Source organism: Cetorhinus maximus, unplaced genomic scaffold (assembly GCF_964194155.1).
Source record: "Cetorhinus maximus unplaced genomic scaffold, sCetMax3.hap1.1 HAP1_SCAFFOLD_862, whole genome shotgun sequence".
In the NCBI taxonomy this organism is placed as follows: domain Eukaryota; kingdom Metazoa; phylum Chordata; class Chondrichthyes; order Lamniformes; family Cetorhinidae; genus Cetorhinus; species Cetorhinus maximus.
Window position 1 is genome coordinate 109,901 of NW_027596804.1, and position 20,341 is coordinate 130,241.

General features: G+C 47.8%; 1 protein-coding gene across 1 annotated transcript in view; it reads left to right on the top strand.

Annotated features, from left to right (window-relative positions):
* Nucleotides 1-20,341, top strand: part of LOC144674912 (ras GTPase-activating protein 3-like) — a 68,184-nt gene that overhangs the window by 24,324 nt on the left and 23,519 nt on the right. The gene's annotated exons all lie outside the window — the stretch shown is intronic.

The window sequence follows — 20,341 nt, forward strand, 5'->3', positions numbered from 1 at the left end:
AGTATCTGAAGAGTCATGAATGATGCTGAACATTGTGCAATCATCAGCGAACATCCCCACATCTGACCTTATGATGGGAGGAAGGTCATTGATGAAGCAGTTGAAGATGGTTGGGCCTAGGACACTATCCTGAGGAGCTCCTGCAGTGTTGTCCTGGAGCTGAGATGATTGACTTCCAACAACCACAACCAGCTTGCTTTGTGCTAGGTATGACTCCAACCAGCAGAGTTTTCCCCCTGATTCCCATTGACTCCAATTTTGCTCGGGCTCCTTGATGCCACACTCGGTCAAATGCTGCCTTGATGTCAAGGGCAGTCACTCTCACCTCACCTCTGGAGTTCAGCTCTTTTGTCCATGTCTTGAACCAAGGCTGTAATGAGGTCAGGAGCTGAGTGGCCCTGGCGGAACCCAAACTGATCATCAGTGAGCAGATTATTGCTAAGCAAGTGCTGCTTGATAGCACCGTTAATGATCCCTTCCATTACTTTACTGATGATTGAGAGTAGACTGATGGGGCGGTAATTGGCTGTGTTGGATTTGTCCCACTTTGTGTGTACAAGACATACCTGGGTATTTTCCACATAGCTGTGTAGATGCCGGTGTTGTAGTTGTATCTCCCCACGTCAGTCTTGAGGGGAGACAGACATGGCTGCAGGATGGATATCGCTTCTGATGGAACTTCCCCATTACTTTTGTTACGACCGTAGCTGATCTCACTGGTGAGCAAGGCAGGTCTCAGATTGAAATCTGTCTCAGCTGAGCGTATTCTGCTTTTTTTGGATTGTAGAAATGTGGAGGGATTGTTACTGAACACTGAAGCACAGGACTTCAGTGATAACTTTTAAAAAAATTTTAAATTTCCATTATTAACATGTTTATTTTAAAGAAAGAAAAGTAAAAGAAAAAATGAAACTTAACACAAGATAAAAGATACACAGTTAGAAAAGATCTTACAAAATAACCCCCAATAATGTTTTTACTAAGGGTGCACAATGAGACTATCTTTTTGGCAACAGCCCTCATAGAGTCTTGATTGAAAAATTTAGGAAATATTCCCTAAATCAACAAATTTCCTCTCACTGCAACCAGAAGTATAATCCATGACTTCCCAGAACCAAAACACACTGATGTGGTTTTCCAAAGGCAGGTTCAAAACAAACTGTTTCACAGGACAAACATTCTCCTGGCCTATGGCTGAGTTGCTTCCTTCAATTAAAAATCTTTCACAGCCAAAAACAAGGGAGTTGGCCTTCAGTGAGACATCCCCACAGCAACTCGATCCATCTGAAAATCTGTACTCATAAATACTCTTTTTTCCCTTTTATCTTCATTCTCCATAGTCTTCACAAACCTCTTTAAACTTTAAACCTGCGGTCTGTCCGCAAGAATGACCCAAACCTCCCTGTCGCTTGCCATTTTAACACTCCACCCTGCTCTCTTGCCCACATGTCTGTCCTTGGCTTGCTGCATTATTCCAGTGAAGCCCAACGCAAACTGGAGGAACAGCACCTCATCTTCCGACTAGGCACTTTACAGCCTTCCGGGCTGAATATTGAATTCAACAACTTTAGATCTTAAACTCCCTCCCCCCATCCCCACCCTGTTTCTTCCCCCTCCCTTTTGTTTTTTTCAATAATTTATATAGATTTTTCTTTTCCCACCTATTTCCATTATTTTTAAATCTACAACTAATACCTTGTCAGTCTTTCCACCCCACCCCACCCCCACTAGAGCTGTACCTTGAGTGTCCTGCCATCCATTCTTAATTAGCACTTTTCTTAGATAATATCACCACCTTCAACACCTCTTTGATCCTTTTGTCTGTGACATCTATTGATTATCTGTTCCTATCACTGCTTGCTTGTCCCTACAACCACCCCACCCTCAACTTCTCTCTCCCCCCGCCCCCCACCTTAAACCAGCTTATATTTCACCCCTCTCCTAACTATACTCAGTTCTGTTGAAGGGTCGAGTGGACCCGAAACGTCGACTCTTTTCTTCTCCACCGATGCTGCCAGACCTGCTGAGTTTTTCCAGGTAATTCTGTTTTTGTTTTGGATTTCCAGCATCCGCAGTAGTTTTTTGTTTTTATCTTTAAACTTAGGTTCTCCAAATATTAAAACCTTTTATGTTCCAAAATATTGATCTATTTTGGATCAATAACATTTAAAACACCTGCCCCTGTTTACTCACTAATCTCCTTTAAGATGCAAATGTTCCTTGATACCTTTGAACCACTTTTGAAATACAATAACTGCATATCAATTTCAATACTTAACCTCAAATGTAAATTTCAAATCTACTCTGTTTACTTGTTAGTTAAAACTTACCTTAAGGCCTCATTACAATTGCAAAGAAATAACACCTTTGCTCTTTCATCCTTTAGACTCCACAGACAATTTGACTCCAAAAATCTCACCTTCAATTCACCCTGGAGAGACACAGACACAGCTTCCCTTACCCAAACAGAATATATACATAGATAAAAACAAAACACTGTGGATGCTGGAAATCTGAAACAAAAACAAAAACAGCTGGAAAAGCTCAGCAGGTCTGACAGCATCTGCGGAGAGGAACACAGTTAACGTTTTGAGTCCGTATGACTCTTCTGTTGAAGAGTCTTCGTTCTGATGAAGAGTCATACGGACTCGAAACGTCAACTGTATTCCTCTCCGCAGATGCTGTCAGACCTCCTGCTGAGTTTTTCCTGCTGTTGTTGTTTTTGTTTTAGAATATATACATACATATGAAAAAAAGGAAGAGAATGGATGTGCACCATGCTTTTACACACTGACTATTGGTCAGTCTTCGGCACTGGACTAAGCATTCATCACATCAGAATTCACAGCATTTTTCAACTTGTTCATGGGATATGGGCATCTCAGGCAAGGCCAGCATTTATTGCCCCTCCCTGATTGCTACTCAGAGGATGGTGGTGAGGGTAGAGCCATATTAGACATTTTCATACTGGGCTTTATACAACTGAGTGGCTTGCTTGGCCATTTCGGAGGGCAGTCAGCTGCGATGCTGTGGCTCTCTTGGTAAGGGCGGAAGATTTCCTTCCCTAAAGGATATTAGTCAACCAGGTGGGTTTTTACGACAATCCGGGTAGTTTCGTGGTCAGCGTTACTGAGACTAGCTTTTAATTCCAGATTTATTAAATTAATTGAATTTGAATTCTCCAGCCATTCTGCTGAGATTCAAACTCAGGATCATTAGTCCAGGCCTCCGGATTACTAGTCCTGTAACGTAACCCCCAATGCCACCATGCCCACAATACAGTCCGCCTTGGAAAACCTGTGCCACCTTATGCAGGATGGGTGATATATTCCATGACGGAAGAAAGTTAGTTTCACTCCAGGTTACAGCTGGGGCTCCTTGGGTATTCTTCAGACCCACTGTCTCCACAGCAATGAGAATATTATTCAGATTATCTTCTGCTCTCAGGACTGAGTACAGCTGAGCATAACTGAGCAGAGAAAGAGAGGGCAGCTTGTGAGGATGCTGCAGACACAGGGATTTTTAGCCCAGGAAACAGATTGGATATGGCAGAGGATCCTCGGACTCACCTGTGCTTGTCCAGTTGGACAGTGATCACAGCCCTGCATTTACACAATCTCCTTTAATGTTCCAAGGAACTTCAGAGGAGCCTATTCTGACAACGCTTGTGGAATCTGATTTTTCTATTTCTCCTGTAATTTTCTTCAGTTGAAAACTCCTATTCCATGAGTTTATAGAACTTTATTCATAAAATATCTTCAATCACATTCCAAACCATTTCAAAAACAACATTACAAGGGTACAATCCAGGTTAAACTTTTACAAAATGTATCACCAGGTGCATCAGTACAAACAATATTACAATCATTTACAGCCTTTCATTTTGATCTGTACAGCCCGAGGGGCTCTAAACAGTTCCCAGTCTCTCGGTGCGCTGTGGTAGAAAGGTCTTAGACAGCGACCCTTCCCCATTGCGCCTTTGCGGCAGCTGCCCCAAGCTTTAGTGCGTCCCTCAGCACGTAGTCCTGGACTTTGGATTGTGCCAGTCCGCAACAATCGGTCGGGGACAACTCTTTGTGCTGGAAAACCAACAAGTTTCGGGCAGACCAAAGCGCGTCTTTCACCGAGTTGATGATCCTCCAGCTGCAGTTGATGTTTGTCTCGGTGTGTGTCCCTGGGAACAGCCCGTAGAGCACAGAGTCCTGTGTCACAGAGCTGCTCGGGATGAACCTCGACAGCAACCACTGCATCTCTCTCCAGACTTTCTTTGCAAAGGCACAATCCACAAGGAGGTGAACAACGGTCTCTTCCCCACCACAGCCACCTCGAGGGCAACGTGCAGAGGGGGTGAGCTTCCTGGCGTGTAGGAAGGATCTGACGGGGAGGGCCTTTCTCACCACCAGCCAAGCTACGTCTTGGTACCTGTTGGAAAGTTCTGGCGATGAGGCATTCTGCCAAATGACTTTGACAGTCTGCTCGGGGAACCATCCCACAGGGTCCACCCTCTCCTTATCCCTCAGGGCCTCTAGGACGTTACGTGCTGACCACTGCCTGATGGACTTGTGGTCAAAGGTGTTTTTCTGCATAAATTTTTCCACCAGGGACAGGTGGTACGGCACGGTCCAACTACTTGGAGCGTTCCGCGGCAGCGTGGCCAGACCCATCCTTCGCAACACCGGGGACAGGTAGAACCTCAGCACGTAGTGACACTTGGTGTTTGCGTACTGAGGGTCTACGCACCGCTTGATGCAGCCACACACAAAGGTGGCCATCAGTATGAGGGCGATGTTGGGCACGTTTTTTCCCCCTTTATCTAGAGGCTTGTACATCGCGTCCCTGCGGACACGATCCATTTTCGACCTCCAGATAAAGCGGAAGATGGCTCGAGTGATCGCCATCGCGCAGGAGTGTGGAATGGGCCAGACCTGCGCCACGTACAGCAACAGCGAGAGTACCTCACACCTGATGACCAGGTTCTTACCCGCAATGGAGAGGGAGCGTCGCTCCCACATGCCCAGTTTCCTTTTCACCATAGCCGCTCGCTCCTTCCAGTTTCTAACGCATGCCCCGGTCCCTCCGAACCATATCCCCAGCACCTTCAGGCCGTCAGCCCTGACAGTGAAGGGGACAAAGGATCGTTCAGCCCAGTTCCCAAAGAACATGGCCTCGCTCTTCCCACGATTTACCTTGGCTCCCGAGGCCAGTTCGAACTGGTCGCAGATGTGCATCAGTCTGCGCACCGACAGCGGATCCGAGCAGAAGACGGCGACGTCGTCCATGTACAGGGAGGCTTTCACCTGAGTGCCTCCACTGCCTGGGATCGTCACTCCTCTTATGCCCGGATCCTTCCTGATGGACTCGGCAAAGGGTTCTATGCAACACACGAAAAGGACAGGCGAGAGAGGACAGCCCTGCCTGACTCCAGATTTAATCGGAAAGCTATCTGTTTCCCACCCATTGATTGAGACTGCGCTACTGATGTTAGTGTAGAGCAGTTGGATCCAATTTCGAATTCCCTCCCCAAACCCCATTTTGGAGAGCACATCCCCCATGTAGGTGTGCGATATTCTGTCAAAGGCCTTCTCCTGATCCAAGCTGATGAGGCAGGTATCCACACCCCTGTCCTGTACATAGGCAATCGTATCCCTGAGCAGCGCCAGGCTGTCAGAGATCTTCCTGCCTGGTACAGAGCAGGTCTGGTCAGGGTGAATCACCAATTCCAGAGCGGATTTGACCTGATTGGCGATGACCTTGGACAGAATCTTATAGTCCACATTCAACAGTGAAATGGGTCGCCAATTTCTAATTTCCTCCCTTTCCCCCTTGTGCTTGTAGATGAGGGTGATGATGCCTTTCCTCATGGATTCTGACATACTACCGGCCAGGAGCATACTCTCGTACACTTCTAGCAGGTCTGGGCCGATCAAGTCCCACAGAGCCGAATACAACTCCGCCGGCAAGCCGTCGCTTCCGGGGGTTTTACTCTTCTCGAAGGACTCGAGGGCCTTAGTGAGTTCATCAGGAGTTAGCGGTTTGTCCAGGCTCTCCCGCGTACTGTGGTCTAAGACCTCCGTGATAGAGGACAGGAAGGACTGGGAGGCCGTGCTGTCCGTGGGCTTCACGTCATACAATCCGGCATAAAAGGATTTGCTGATCCTCAGAATGTCGGACCGTGATGACTTTACTGAGCCGTCTTCTTCCTTCAGGCTGCTGATCACAGAGCGCTCTCTGTGTACCTTTTGGAAGAAGAAACGTGAGCACTTCTCATCCTGCTCCACGGAGCGGACTCTGGAACGGAAGATGATCTTGGAGGCCTCCGAGGCAAAGTGCGAGGCTTGCTGGCCCTTCACCTCTTGGAGCTCCTCCTTGACATCGACCCCCATCGACTGCAGCCGGAGCAGATTCTGCATCTTTTTCTGGAGTCGGGACATTTCCCTCTGTTCCTTTCTAGCTTTCTGGGTGCCTTTGAGGATGAAAAACCTCTTGATGCTTCCCTTGATCACTTCCCACCAGTGTGTCAGGGACTCAAAGAGGGGTTTCACGGTTCTCCAACCTTTGTAATCCCTCTTGAGCTCCTCAATGTTCTCTGGGGTCAGCAGTTGCACATTTAGCTTCCATGCCCCCCTGCCCACCCTCAGGTCCTTCTCCAAGTGGCAGTCCGCCAGTAGGAGGCAGTGGTCAGAGAAGAACACCGGCTTGACCTCGGTGGATCTGACTGTGAATGCACGGGACACAAACAGGAAGTCTATCCTGGAACGAATGGACCCGTCTGGCCGCGACCAGGTGTATCTACGCTGCGCTCCGTCTGCAGGGTTGCTGAAGACGTCGTGCAGCTTGGCATCCTTAACTGTTTCCATCAGGGATCTGGACGTAGCGTCCAATCTGCTGCCGGCCCTGCCGGATCGTCCAGCCGCATCGATGATGCAGTTGAAGTCCCCGCCCAGAATGACCGGCCTGGAGGTCGCCAGCAGCAGTGGGAGCTGCTGAAAAACCTCCAGCCGCTCAGCCCCTTGTGCCGGGCCATACACGTTAATTAACCGGAGTGGAGCGTTCTTGTACATTACGTCTGCTACGAGGAGTCGCCCGCCCACCACCTCCTTGACCTCGGAGACGGTGAAGTTGCCTCCCCGCAGCAGAATACCCAGGCCGGAGGAACGAGAGTCGTTTCCGCCCGACCAGATCGATGGCCCGTGGGACCACCATCGTGACCATTGCCTGTAGGAGCTGAGGTGCGGTATCGCACACTCCTGCAGAAACAACAGGTCAGCTTTGACCTTGGCTAGGTAGTCCAAGGTCGCAACACATCGCGTAGTAGATTTAATGCTACGCACATTTATGGATACAATCTTTAAACCCATTTTAAAGCATTTATTCCATGAGTTTATAGAATGAAGGGTTACACCCAATCTTATACCATGGCCCAGTGGGCAGCGCTCTCGGCTCTGACTCAGAGGCTGTAGGTTCAAGACCCATTTCAGAGTCGTGAGCCCAAACCGTAGGCTGACATTCCGAGTACTTATTGAGGGAGTGCTGCATTGTTGGAGGTGCCATAGTAAAGCATGGAGGTGCAATGTTAAACCGTTTGTCCTCCCAGGTGAAGAGTGATGGACACCTTTCGATGAAGAGAAGAGTTCTCCCTGCTTCCCTGGCCAATCATTATTTCTCAACCAGCATCTAAAAACAGATCATGTATCTCATTGCTGTTTGCAGGACCTTGTTGTGCACATATTGGTTGCCACATTTTCAACACTGCAGTGCTAGTAGCATGTGGCAGTACACAGCAAGATCCCACCAACAGTCAAATTAACTTGTTGTTGATTGTATTGCCCAAGGGATGATCATGGATCAGGACACCAGGAGAACTCTCTGCACTTCTTTGGAAATCAAGAATGCCTTGGGAGCTTTGATGTCTCATCTATTAGATGACATCTCCATAAGTGTAGCACTCCCTCAATACTGAACCCTGCAACAGTGCAGCGCGTCCTCAGTACTGACCCTCCAACAGTGCAGCGCGTCCTCAGTACTGACCCTCCAACAGTGCAACGCGTCCTCAGTACTGACCCTCCAACAGTGCAGTGCTCCCTCAGTATTGACCCTCCAACAGTGCAGCGCTCCCTCAGTACTGACCCTCCAACAGTACAGCGCTCCCTCAGTACCGACCTTCCAACAGTACAGCGCTCCTCAGTACTGACCCTCCAACAGTACAGCACTCCCTCAGTACCGACCTTCCAACAGTACAGCGCTCCCTCAGTACCGACCTTCCAACAGTACAGCGCTCCTCAGTACTGACCCTCCAACAGTACAGCGCTCCCTCAGTACCGACCTTCCAACAGTACAGCGCTCCCTCAGTACTGACCTTCCAACAGTACAGCACTCCCTCAGTACCGACCTTCCAACAGTACAGCGCTCCCTCAGTACCGACCTTCCAACAGTACAGCGCTCCCTCAGTACCGACCCTCCAACAGTACAGCGCTCCCTCAGTACCGACCTTCCAACAGTACAGCGCTCCCTCAGTACTGACCCTCCAACAGTGCAGCACTCCCTCAGTACTGACCCTCCAACAGTACAGCGCTCCCTCAGTACCAACCTTCCAACAGTACAGCGCTCCCTCAGTACTGACCCTCCAACAGTACAGCGCTCCCTCAGTACTGACCCTCCAACAGTACAGCACTCCCTCAGTACCGACCTTCCAACAGTACAGCGCTCCTCAGTACTGACCCTCCAACAGTACAGCGCACCCTCAATACCGACCTTCCAACAGTACAGCGCTCCCTCAGTACTGACCCTCCAACAGTACAGCGCTCCCTCAGTACTGACCCTCCAACAGTACAGCACTCCCTCAGTACCGACCTTCCAACAGTACAGCGCTCCCTCAATACCGACCTTCCAACAGTACAGCACTCCCTCAATACTGACCCTCCAACAGTACAGCGCTCCCTCAGTACTGAATCTCCAACAGTACAGCGCTCCCTCAGTACTGACCCTCCAACAGTACAGCGCACCCTCAGTACCGACCTTCCAACAGTACAGCGCTCCCTCAGTACTGACCCTCCAACAGTACAGCGCTCCCTCAGTACCGACCTTCCAACAGTACAGCACTCCCTCAGTACTGACCCTCCAACAGTGCAGCGCTCCCTCAGTACTGACCCTCCAACAGTACAGCGCTCCCTCAGTACCGACCTTCCAACAGTACAGCGCTCCCTCAGTACCGACCTTCCAACAGTACAGCGCTCCCTCAGTACCGACCTTCCAACAGTACAGCGCTCCCTCAGTACTGACCCACCAACAGTACAGCACTCCCTCAGTACTGACCCTCCAACAGTACAGCGCTCCCTCAGTACCGACCTTCCAACAGTGCAGTGCTTCCTCCGTGATTGGAGTTCCAATCTATATTATGGGCTGAAATTTCTGGAGTGGGGCCGGAGGCTACGATTTTCTGAATCAGAGATGAGAGTGCTGCCCATTGAGCCACGAGTGACATTCCTGTCAGTTACTGACGTCCTGTAATCTAGATCAGGTTTCGACTGTTGTATGGTTATGTAAATAAGAGCGGTATAGTTCCTGAGTCAAGATCTATTGTTTGTATTATGCGACAGACTGGCTGAGACAATACATTTATCTTCTGTTTTGGAATTATTGGAATTGTTTCGCTGTATTGCAATCTGAACGCTGGCTGTTCTGCTCAGAGGCTGTGGCAACTGCAACAGGGTTTAACCAAACCAGATGTCTCGGGAAGTCACCCTGCTGGTTGCCATTAGTGCTGATGCATTCAGAATTGAACTTTTACCAAGCAGCACAATGATTGTTAAAGTTGTAGTTCATCGTGTCCCAAAGTGCGCCGAGCCACTGCCATGGTGGACTAATTTCTGCACAGCAAGATCCCACGGACATCACTAGCACATGTGGTGATTAACCAGTTAAAATGCTTTTGATGTTCTTGTTCTAGAGAGAAATGTTGTCCAATATTTCCCTCCTGCTCTTCTATGGGTAACGATCCTTGAAACTCCTTGAGACCTTTTAGTATGATAGAAGTGCAGAATCAGTGCTCATCATTTTTGAGTAGAGCATTGAAATCTTTTACTTCCACCAGAAACGGCAGACAGGTCTCATCTAAAAGACCGCCAGTCTGACAGTGCAGCACTCCCTCAGTACTGACCCTCCGACAGTGCAGCACTCCCTCAGTACTGACCCTCCGACAGTGCAGCACTCCCTCAGTACTGACCCTCTGACAGTGCAGCACTCCCTCAGTACTGACCCTCCGACAGTGCAGCACTCCCTCAGTACTGACCCTCTGACAGTGCAGCACTCCCTCAGTACTGACCCTCCGACAGTGCAGCACTCCCTCAGTACTGACCCTCCGACAGTGCAGCACTCCCTTAGTACTGACCCTCTGACAGTGCAGCACTCCCTCAGTACTGACCCCCTGACAGTGTAGCACTCTCTCAGTACTGACCCTCCGACAGTGCGGCACTCCCTCAGTACTGACCCTCTGACAGTGCAGCACTCCCTCAGTACTGACCCTCCGACAGTGCAGCACTCCCTCAGTACTGACCCTCTGACTGTGCAGCACTCCCTCAGTACTGACCCTCTGACAGTGCAGCACTCCCTCAGTACTGACCCTCTGACAGTGCAGCACTCCCTCAGTACTGACCCTCTGACAGTGCAGCACTCCCTCAGTAGTGGCCCTCCAACAGTGCAGCACTCCCTCAGTACTGGCCTCCCAACAGTGCAGCATTCCCTCACTACAGGCCCTCCAACAGTGCAGCACTCCCTCAGTACTGCCCCTCCAACAGTGCAGCACTCCCTCAGTACTGGCCCTCCAACAGTGCAGCACTCCCTCAGTACTGGCCCTCCAACAGTGCAGCACTTCCTCAGTACTGACCCTGGGATGGTGCAGATTGCACATTTGTGCAGTGTATGTTGAATGTCTGGCAACTTGGGATGTCCTGAGAATGTACCAAAGTGCTGCGTAAATTGAGATTTTTGCAGCTGAGGGGGTTAATGGCTTTGTGTTGTCAGACTACTGTCATTCAACCTTGAGGTTTGCTTAAGTAAAATGGGTCTTGTGCAAGAGAACTGATTTAACCCCAGGTTAACCCAGCTTGGCATGGACCTCAATTATACTGTTCTTGATACACTGACTTTGTTATGTCTTAGGATATGAAGTGTTATCCAAGATTTGAATAAGCTGCATTCCAAGTAAAATGACCAGATTTTATTCCCATTTTTCAAAAGACCCAGTACTCCTGTTCCTGAACTGCTTTTTTTATTACAGTTGATGGTTCATTTCAATGCTTTGAATTTTGCTTTCACACATTTTCAGTGAGTGACTTCTTCTCTTCGCTGCCAGATCTTGGCAGCCAGTCCAGCAGCGCCTCAGATGTAAAATTCTCACCCTTGTGTTCAAATCTTGCTCTTCCCTATCTCCGCAACCTCCTCCAGCTCCGCAGCCCTCCACGATCTCTGCACTGCTCCAATTCTGGCCTCCTGCCCATCTCTGACTCCCATCGCTCCACCATTGCAGGTCGTGTCTTCAGCTGCCTGGAATTTAAGCACTGGAATCCGCTTCCTAAACCTCTCCTCCTCCATCTCTCTCCCACCGTTACGATGTTCTTTAAAACCTGCTTCTCTGGCCAAGCCTTTGGTCATCTGTCCTATTATCTCCTCGTGTGCTTCGTGGCAGGTTTTATTTGATAACTCTCTGGTGTAGCGTCCTGGGACATTTCAACTATGTTAAAGCTGCTATATAATTCAAGTTGTTGTTGGAATTACTGATAAAAAGCTTTGACTCTTGCACAATGTTCAGTTCAGACTTGATCCAGATCTGCCTCCACCAGTTCTTGCGTGAGCCGCCACTTCAGTTCTGGGTTCAAAAGCTGGTCACACGTGAGAGACTGGAGAGGCTGGCGTTGTTCTCCTTCGAGCAGGGAAGGTTAAGGGGAGATTTAATAGAGGCGTTCAAAATCAGATGTGGTTTTGGTTGAGTAAATAAGGAGGAACCGTTTGTAGTAGCAGGAGGGTCAGTAACCGGAGAGGCACAGATTTTAAGTAATTGACCAAAGAACCAGAGGGAGGGGGGGAGTGGAGATCAGGAAATATTTTTTTTTAGACACTGAGTTCTTGTGGTCTGAAAGCTGCTTCCAAGGGTGGTGCCAGCAGATTCAATAATAACTTTCAAAAGGGAATTCAATAAATATTTAAAAAGGGGAAATTTGCAAGGCTGTGGGGAAAGAGCGGGGTGCGTGGAATTAAACGGATAGCCTCCTTCAGAGAGCCAGCACAAGCACGATGGGCCGAATGGCCTCCTTCTGCGCCGTGCGATGCTCTGGTTCGATGACTACGATGAACAGCACGATGAAATGGGCTTTCTTAAGGGGGATGAAAGTGGGATTTTTGAATCTGTAAGTCAGTAAAGCTTTGCCTTTTATTTGAAATGAAAATGCAGATTGGTGGACAGCTGTTGCAGCTCAGGCTGGGAAATGAAACCACTGCACGGGCGGGGAGTGGGGAGGGGGGAGGGGGGGTATCGGATATAGGCTCGTAGTCATGACCTGGTGCAGCAGTTTTGAAGACAAATATAGAAATGTCAGCATTTTAAAATCAGATGCAATCGGTTGTCGAACCCTGCGTTTATTTATTGATTCGTTTAGACAATTCTCTGCTTTCCATTTGTTTCAGCTTGCAAAATGTCTGAAAATGCATCTAGTGCACAGTGGGAGAAGATGGGTCTGAAAATAGATTTTCTGCCCTTTCAGGTTGCTCCTGCCAGTCTCTCTGGCAGTCGGCGGGGCTGGGCAACAGCTGGGTAACAAGTGTTTTCGATGCTCCTACATCTCACCATTTCCCCTGACTGGGCGGATGTGGTTTAACGTGGGAACAAGGTGCGTTTGGTCAAATGATGCGAGAACTTAACTTTCATTGGCAGCCTGGTGCAGATCAGCTTGTGTGACTTGTGATGCTCACAACAGACCCCGCCCCTGCTGGGCTCATCTCACCTCTGAGTGTTTCTTTGCAAGTCACCATTCCAACCAGGATTGTCCTGGAATCTCCAGGAATGAAATACTAACTTCCTGGACGTTGCAGCAAGACAAAACAGACAGTGGCATTGTTAAAATTGTGTGTTTTGTTTTCATGTTCAGTAAACACATTCATCTCTTAGTCATAAAAGTATTGGTTATGGGTGGGGGGGGAACATAGACTTTGACCTGGTGTGACCTTCAGAGATGAGAGGTATGCGATGAAAGCTCCAGCAATACTTCAACCAGAGTTGGCAACCTATGTTGAACCTTTCAGCAAGTACTTTCTTAAAGGGGAACTACTTGAGATATGCTCAGTTCAATCAAAACTGCCCATAGGGAGAGGCGGTGGTGTAGTGGTATTGTCACTGGGTTGGTAATCCATAGACCCAGGGTAATGCTCTGGGGACCAGGGTTTGAATCTCACCCACGACAGATGGTGGAATTTGAATTCAATAAATATGATGGCCAGGAAACCATTGGCAGATTGTCATAAAAACCCATCTGGTTCATAGGGAAGGGAATCTGCTGTCCTTACCCGGTCTGGCCTATATGTGACTCCAGACCCACAGCAATGTGGTTGACTCTTAAAAATGCCCTCAGCTGGCCACATCCCACATGCCATGGATGAATAAAGAAAAGTTCATTGTTGCAATGTGTATGTGTTGTTGAGAGGATGGATGGGGGTGGGAGGTCATCTGTCCATATTTCATAATCCACTCAGCCCTGTAGACAGACTCAGGTACTGTCAGAGAAGAGCTATTGCCACAGACTGAGATTCACCAGCAGAAAGCATTGCAATGGATGCAGCTATCATTGGATTCTATGGGAGTAAAATTCATTTGCGTAGCTCTGCTTCTAGTGGCTAAGAAGGGTTTCCTGGGAGCAAGCTACATCGCTGGCTGCTACCAGTACAGGTCCATGTGGCATTCTCCAATTTTCAGGTCATTACCACTTGCTGCATAAAAAAACTCTTCCTCACATGCCTCCTTGTGTCTTTCTTGTCTAAAACCTTAAATCTGTGTCCCCCTAGTTCCTGTAGTATCAGCTAATGGGAACAGTTTTTTCCATGTCTACCTTATCCAAACCTGTCATAATCTTGTACACCTCTATCAGATCTCCCTTCATTCCCCTTAGAAGCTCTGCTTCTCCATTGATTGGCATCAGCCTCACTGTTTGCCATTCTTCCAAGTTTGTTATCGTTGGCAAATTTTGAAATTTTACTCTGTATTCCAATATCTAAGTCATTTATATATAGCGACAAAAAAAAACAGTGGTCCTAGCACTGACCATTGGGGAACACCACTGTCTACCATCCTCCAGTCTGAAAAATAAACAATTATCAGGGCTTCCTGATTTCTTTCCTTAAACCAATCTTTTATCCAGTTGGACACTGACTCTCCCATTGAATGAGCCATAATTTTGTTACCCAGCCTTTCATGTGGCACTGTGTCAAACGCTTTAGTAAAATCCATATAGACAACATCCACCACATTCTCTTCATCAACCTTCTCTGTCATTTCATCAAAAAATTCAATGAGATTATTCAAACATGATCTGCCTTTTACAAATCCATGTTGGTTATCCTTCATTAACTCAAACCTCTCCAAGTGCCTGTTGATTTTTTCCCGATTATAGTTTCTAAAACTTCAACCAATATTGATGTTAAACAAACCGGCCTGTAGTTGCTAGGAGTGTCTTTTCACCCTTTCTTGAATAGGGCTGTCACATTTGCCACTCTCCAATCCTCTGGCACCTCTCCCAGATCTAGGGGAGATTGGAAGATTGTGACAAACCCTTCCACTATCTTCAGTCCCCTTCCTTTGGGATGCAAACCATCCAGGCAAGATGGCTGTTCCAAGTCATCAGCCAGATACCAGGATGAAGGTGATCTGCGAGGTTGAGGAGGGGCATAAGGTAGGAGCACACAGTCATCCTTAATGTTCTCAGTGATCTCAGATGTCATAGGCCCCGTCATAGCTGATCCCATGATGCAGAGAACCACCTCCTCTTTAGGGCTCAGGAGATTCATGCGTCCTTGACCTCCACCAGCACTGCTCTTCTCCCTTCTATTGGGTGCTACGTTACCCTGCAATAGAGAAGGCCGAATGTCAGTGATTGCAATGTTTGTGAGTGATGTGCCTGCGCTAGCTGACTAGCTGGAGGTTTGTGGAAGCAGTGAGAGGTAGATATGAGGCTGGCAGCATTGGTAAGTGTGTGAGTATCTGGATGTTAGGCCTAACTACTGTCCTGATTGCCAGGGGCTGCTGCTGCTGGGAGATTGATGGGTTTTTGTGCAGTGAGCAGCGTGAGAGGCTGGTGGTGGCAGTGGGTAGGTGTGTGAAGATACCTTCACTGACTTTGGCCACCCGATTGAGGTCATTAGACCTATTGTGACACTGCTGCCAGGCCCTTGGATCCAGGCTCTGGGGGTTGGTCTTCCTGGTCAACTGATTCCTTTGTCTTCTGAAGGTGGTCCATGTGTGTCTCCTGGTACCCCGCCCCGCCCCAAGGAAACATGGCATGTCTCCTCCCGCCCATTGAATCCATCAGTCTGGATCCCTGCGTATGTCCTGGTGTTCACTTTGTAAGAATTTCTGTTGCATCAATCTTTTTGTGCGGCTTCTCTTTAAGAGACAGCCTGTCTTTAAGAAGAGGAAGGTGCCTGTACCATGTGGTTGGCAAACAACACTTCTGGGGCCTCTTGCTGAGCGTGGCAACATTAAGAGGTGGAGAGCAGCTGGTGCCACAATCATTCAGGTGAGATGGGTACATAGGTTTTGTGTGTTGTCCACCTCAATCTGAACAGCTGTGGGCTTGTTGTGAATTGCGACCCACGACACCTGAAAATTGGGACAAGTGAATTTCTAGCCCTTGGCCTTGGCTCCGTCCAGGATTTTCCCTTTTTTTTAAGTGCCATAAACAACGAACTTAAACACGTCTCCGTGGGCCATCCCCATTCAGCAATCACACAACAGTAATGGATCAATGGACTGTTTTGGAAAATGGTGTAATATTTTCCCTCACCTGAGAGATTGGTAGGATATCCATGCACCTTAAAGTAGACGGTGTATGTGTGTTGTAGGAGACCAGCCCATAATCAGGCAGAAAGTCTGAAAGAATTGGATACTTGGAACTCAATGACCTCTCATTGCTGAGGTTTTTTTTTTCTTGTGTTCCAAACTAACTGTTTATTGAGTAATTATACTTCATATAAAATCATTACCAATCAGATTGTGAAATGTGTTTTTCTGCATCCCCAAGTTGGCAACCATCAGATAAACTCCCAGCTCATTCCACTCAAAATGTCATGCACCACAGCGACTTTCTTTGAAAAGAAGTCACCCTCAACTTCAATTCTGTTTCCCTCCTCCCCTTCCTCACCTCCACCCCTCTTCCTCTCTCCTCCACTTCCCTCCGCCCACCTCTTCCCCTTCCCCTTTCCACATCTCATGGAGGAATTTGCATATGTATCACACCTTCGTCCACAGCAGTGAGACACTCTAAAAGTGTAATTACGGTTGTTATGTCGGGAATGTGGCGACGAATGGGCAGAATTTAGTGCCCTCCCTTGTGGCGGGGTTGGGGGCGCGGGGGTGGGGGAGATTGGGGGCATGGGGGAGTGCCAGGTGAGGACTCTGCCCCAATTCAATGGCAGGAAGGTTCATTGTTGGCCTTCCTGCCCTGCCACCAATTGAGGCCCTTTGCTGGGCAATTAATACTCACCTCAGCACCTTATCCCACTGCTGCTCTCCTGCTGGTATTCACCCAGCGGCATTGGGAAGGGGGGGATCTGCTAAGAGCCAGGCCCCTGGCCTTGCCGCCCACTACTTCTCCCATCCCCCACTCTCCCACCAGTGACCCACACCCCACCATTGCTCACCTGTGGCCTGGGCATGTTATGACCCATGCAGTTGGTAAAGCGGAGTTATTTAAAAATCCCAGAGGGAAACTTTAAACAACTGTCATAACCAATAATTTTAAGTGTTATATTTGTGGTGCGACTCTAAATTCAGCAATCAGACCATCAGTTCTCAGGGTTTTACATTAAACTAAATGAAACATTTTATTAATTTACACAGGTTAGAATAGACATACAAATGGCTACAAATTACTACTATCATAACTTTGAACAAATTCCCAAACTCATCTCCATTAAGGCAACAGCAACCCATAGACTTAACCAGACACCAGGCAAAGCATTTTCACCTTACGAATTCAACATGAGGTTCCTTTCACTGTGGAGCCAGTTGGAGGCTTGCAGCTGCCTTTTGATCTCACATTGCCTCTGCTCTGCACACCCGAAAACTACTGGAGTTATACCTACCACCACTGATTGAATCCAAATTCTCATTGTATCAACAACCTCTTTGAACTTTACCTTTTAATAATGAAACCCCTTTCATAGAACCAATTTTATTAGTAATATAAACATATTGCTTGGTATCTGCTAGAAAGGCATCAGTTTCCACCCCACTTCATGAATGCTCTGTTCAAAAAATGCAAATGCAGCTATCTCTCTTCCATATCAAAACTAGTACACATCAAAGCACCCAGACTAGCTGGCTTTAATCCAATTAAGACACACCCACAGACTAAACCTCTATTTTAAAAGAAAAATATTTTCCAAAATATCATAGCTTCATGACAGGGTCCCTCAGTGAGCCTCGGCCTTGGGTAGATGCGTTTACTGGCTGCAGCTGAGCAATAGAGCTGTCAGCCAATCAGAGTCAGCTGTTGGTGGTGGGGGGCAGGGGCAGGATTTCTGCCCCCAGGAACCTTGATCCCCAGGGAAGGCCCACTGCTGCCCTGTTAAGTACCTGATTGCCAATTAATTTGGCGGGTCTTCCCCAAAAAAGGCAGCGCAGGTCTCTCCCTGGATCTCCAGCGGGTGGGTAAGACCCCGTTGCCTACATTAAATTCCACCTAATAGGTGCAGAGAAAAACTCCCAGAGACAGCGATGGAATGAGTGACCAGGTAATCTTTTATAGTGATGTTGGTTGAGGGGTAAAAATTGGCAAGAAATTGGGGGAACTCCCCAGCCCTTCATCAAAATAGTGCGGTGGAGTTTTATACATCATCCTGAGAGGGCAGATGGGACCTCGGCTTGACGTCTTATCTGAAACACGGCAACTCCAACAATGCAGCACTCCCTGAGCGCTGCCCCTCGATACTGCACCTCCAACAATGCAGCACTCCCTGAGCGCTGCCCCTTGGTACTGCACCTCCAACAATGCAGCACTCCCTGAGCGCTGCCCCTTGGTACTGCACCTCCAACAATGCAGCACTCCCTGAGCACTGTCCCTCGATACTGCACCTCCAACAATGCAGCACTCCCTGAGCGCTGTCCCTTGATACTGCACCTCCAACAATGCAGCACTCCCTGAGCGCTGTCCCTTGATACTGCACCTCCGACAATGCAGCACTCCCCTGAGCGCTGCCCCTTGATACTGCACCTCCGACAATGCAGCACTCCCCTGAGCGCTGCCCCTTGATACTGCACCTCCGACAATGCAGCACTCCCCTGAGCGCTGCCCCTTGATACTGCACCTCTGACAGTGCAGCACTCCCTGAGCGCTGTCCCTTGATACTGCACCTCCGACAATGCAGCACTCCCCTGAGCGCTGCCCCTTGATACTGCACCTCCGACAATGCAGCACTCCCCTGAGCGCTGCCCCTTGATACTGCACCTCCGACAATGCAGCACTCCCCTGAGCGCTGCCCCTTGATACTGCACCTCTGACAGTGCAGCACTCCTTCAGTACTAATACTGAAGTGTCAGACTAGAATTTGTGCTGAGTAACACGGATTCTTATGAGTGTGAGAGACAAATGTGCTAACAGAGGACATGAGGAGATATTAGGGATAAATGACCAAAAGTTTCAAGGACCACCTTAAAGGAGAGGAGAGGGTTGGAAAGGTTTAGAGAGCAAATTCAAGCACGTATAGGGCCTTGGCAGCTGTAGGAACACCAGCAATGGAGCAGCAATGGAAATCAAGGATGCACAGAAGGCCAGAGCTGGGTGAGCACAGGGATCGAGGTGGAAATTTGATTATTTGATGACTGCAGGAGTGAGCTTTGCCTGAAGAGACCCAAAGTTGAGTCTGAGTGCCAACTGTGAACACCGATCTGTAACCTTCCCCCAGGCTTTGTTGTCATTTATTTTTCTGATTTGAATGGTTCCAGCATTATTCATTCTGCTCAGTGTTTCTGCACCACAAGAGTGTTTCCAGAGTGTGTCATCATACTGAATGTTCGGATAAACAGATTGCATAATCTGCAATCATGCATCAGATTTTAATCGGAGGAGATAGGTGACGATACCAGTGCAGTCCTCTGCATTCATATTATCCAGGACTTTTCAGTTAAGGTCTCTTTTTGTTGCCTAGAATTGAGATTGTAAATTCAGAATAAAGATTGAGTATTTTAAAACCATCTCAAACAAAGTCACTTTATTTCCAGTGTCCAGGTTCCTTGTTGGTTCCACTGCATTTTGAGGATGTATGATTTGGAAAGTGCAACATTTTTTAGCATCGTGAATATATTTTCTTTATTGCTGTATGTCCAAAAAACATTATAGGGATATAGGGCCACTGGCAAGGCTGACATTTTGTTGCCCAATCCCAGTTAGAATAAAGGCAGTTGTGGTTTCTAAAGCATCATTCATGACACCAGAACATCCCAAAGTGCTTCCAGCTAGTTAAGCACTTTTTGAAATGTAGTCGCTGTTCTAATGTAGGAAACACGGCAGCCAATTTGCGCACAGCAAGCTCCCACAAACAGCAATGTGATAATGACTAAATAAGTAGTGACATTGGTTGAGGTATAAATAATGGCCAGGAAATTGGGGAAAACTCTGCTTTTCTTCATAATAGTGCTGTGGGATCTTTAACGTCTAATTGAGAGGGGAGAGGGGCGTTTGGTTTAACATCTCACTTGAATGCTTGAAGTATTTGCTTCATTGTATTTATTTTAGAAAGCTTAAAGACAATTCCAACTTCAACACATCAGCACATTTTAATGCATTCATACTTTTTAAACACATGACAGTAACCAAAACCGCTTCCTTTTTTGGACAGTTAAAATGGTGAACAAACTAAAGGGGCTTGAGTTGTTGAGAAGTTCACATGATTGTTTGGCTCATCTACACATCACAGACAGGATGAGAGTTAGTGGAAGAAACTTGTTGACATCTGGGGAGAGTCGGCTTAGTAAAACTTCACCAAATGAGTAAATCAGAAAGTGCTCATTGAAGGCTTGAAATAAAGCTCAGTTGAAAAGGGTATGTAATGGTTCTTCTGACATTTATTTATTCACACAAGG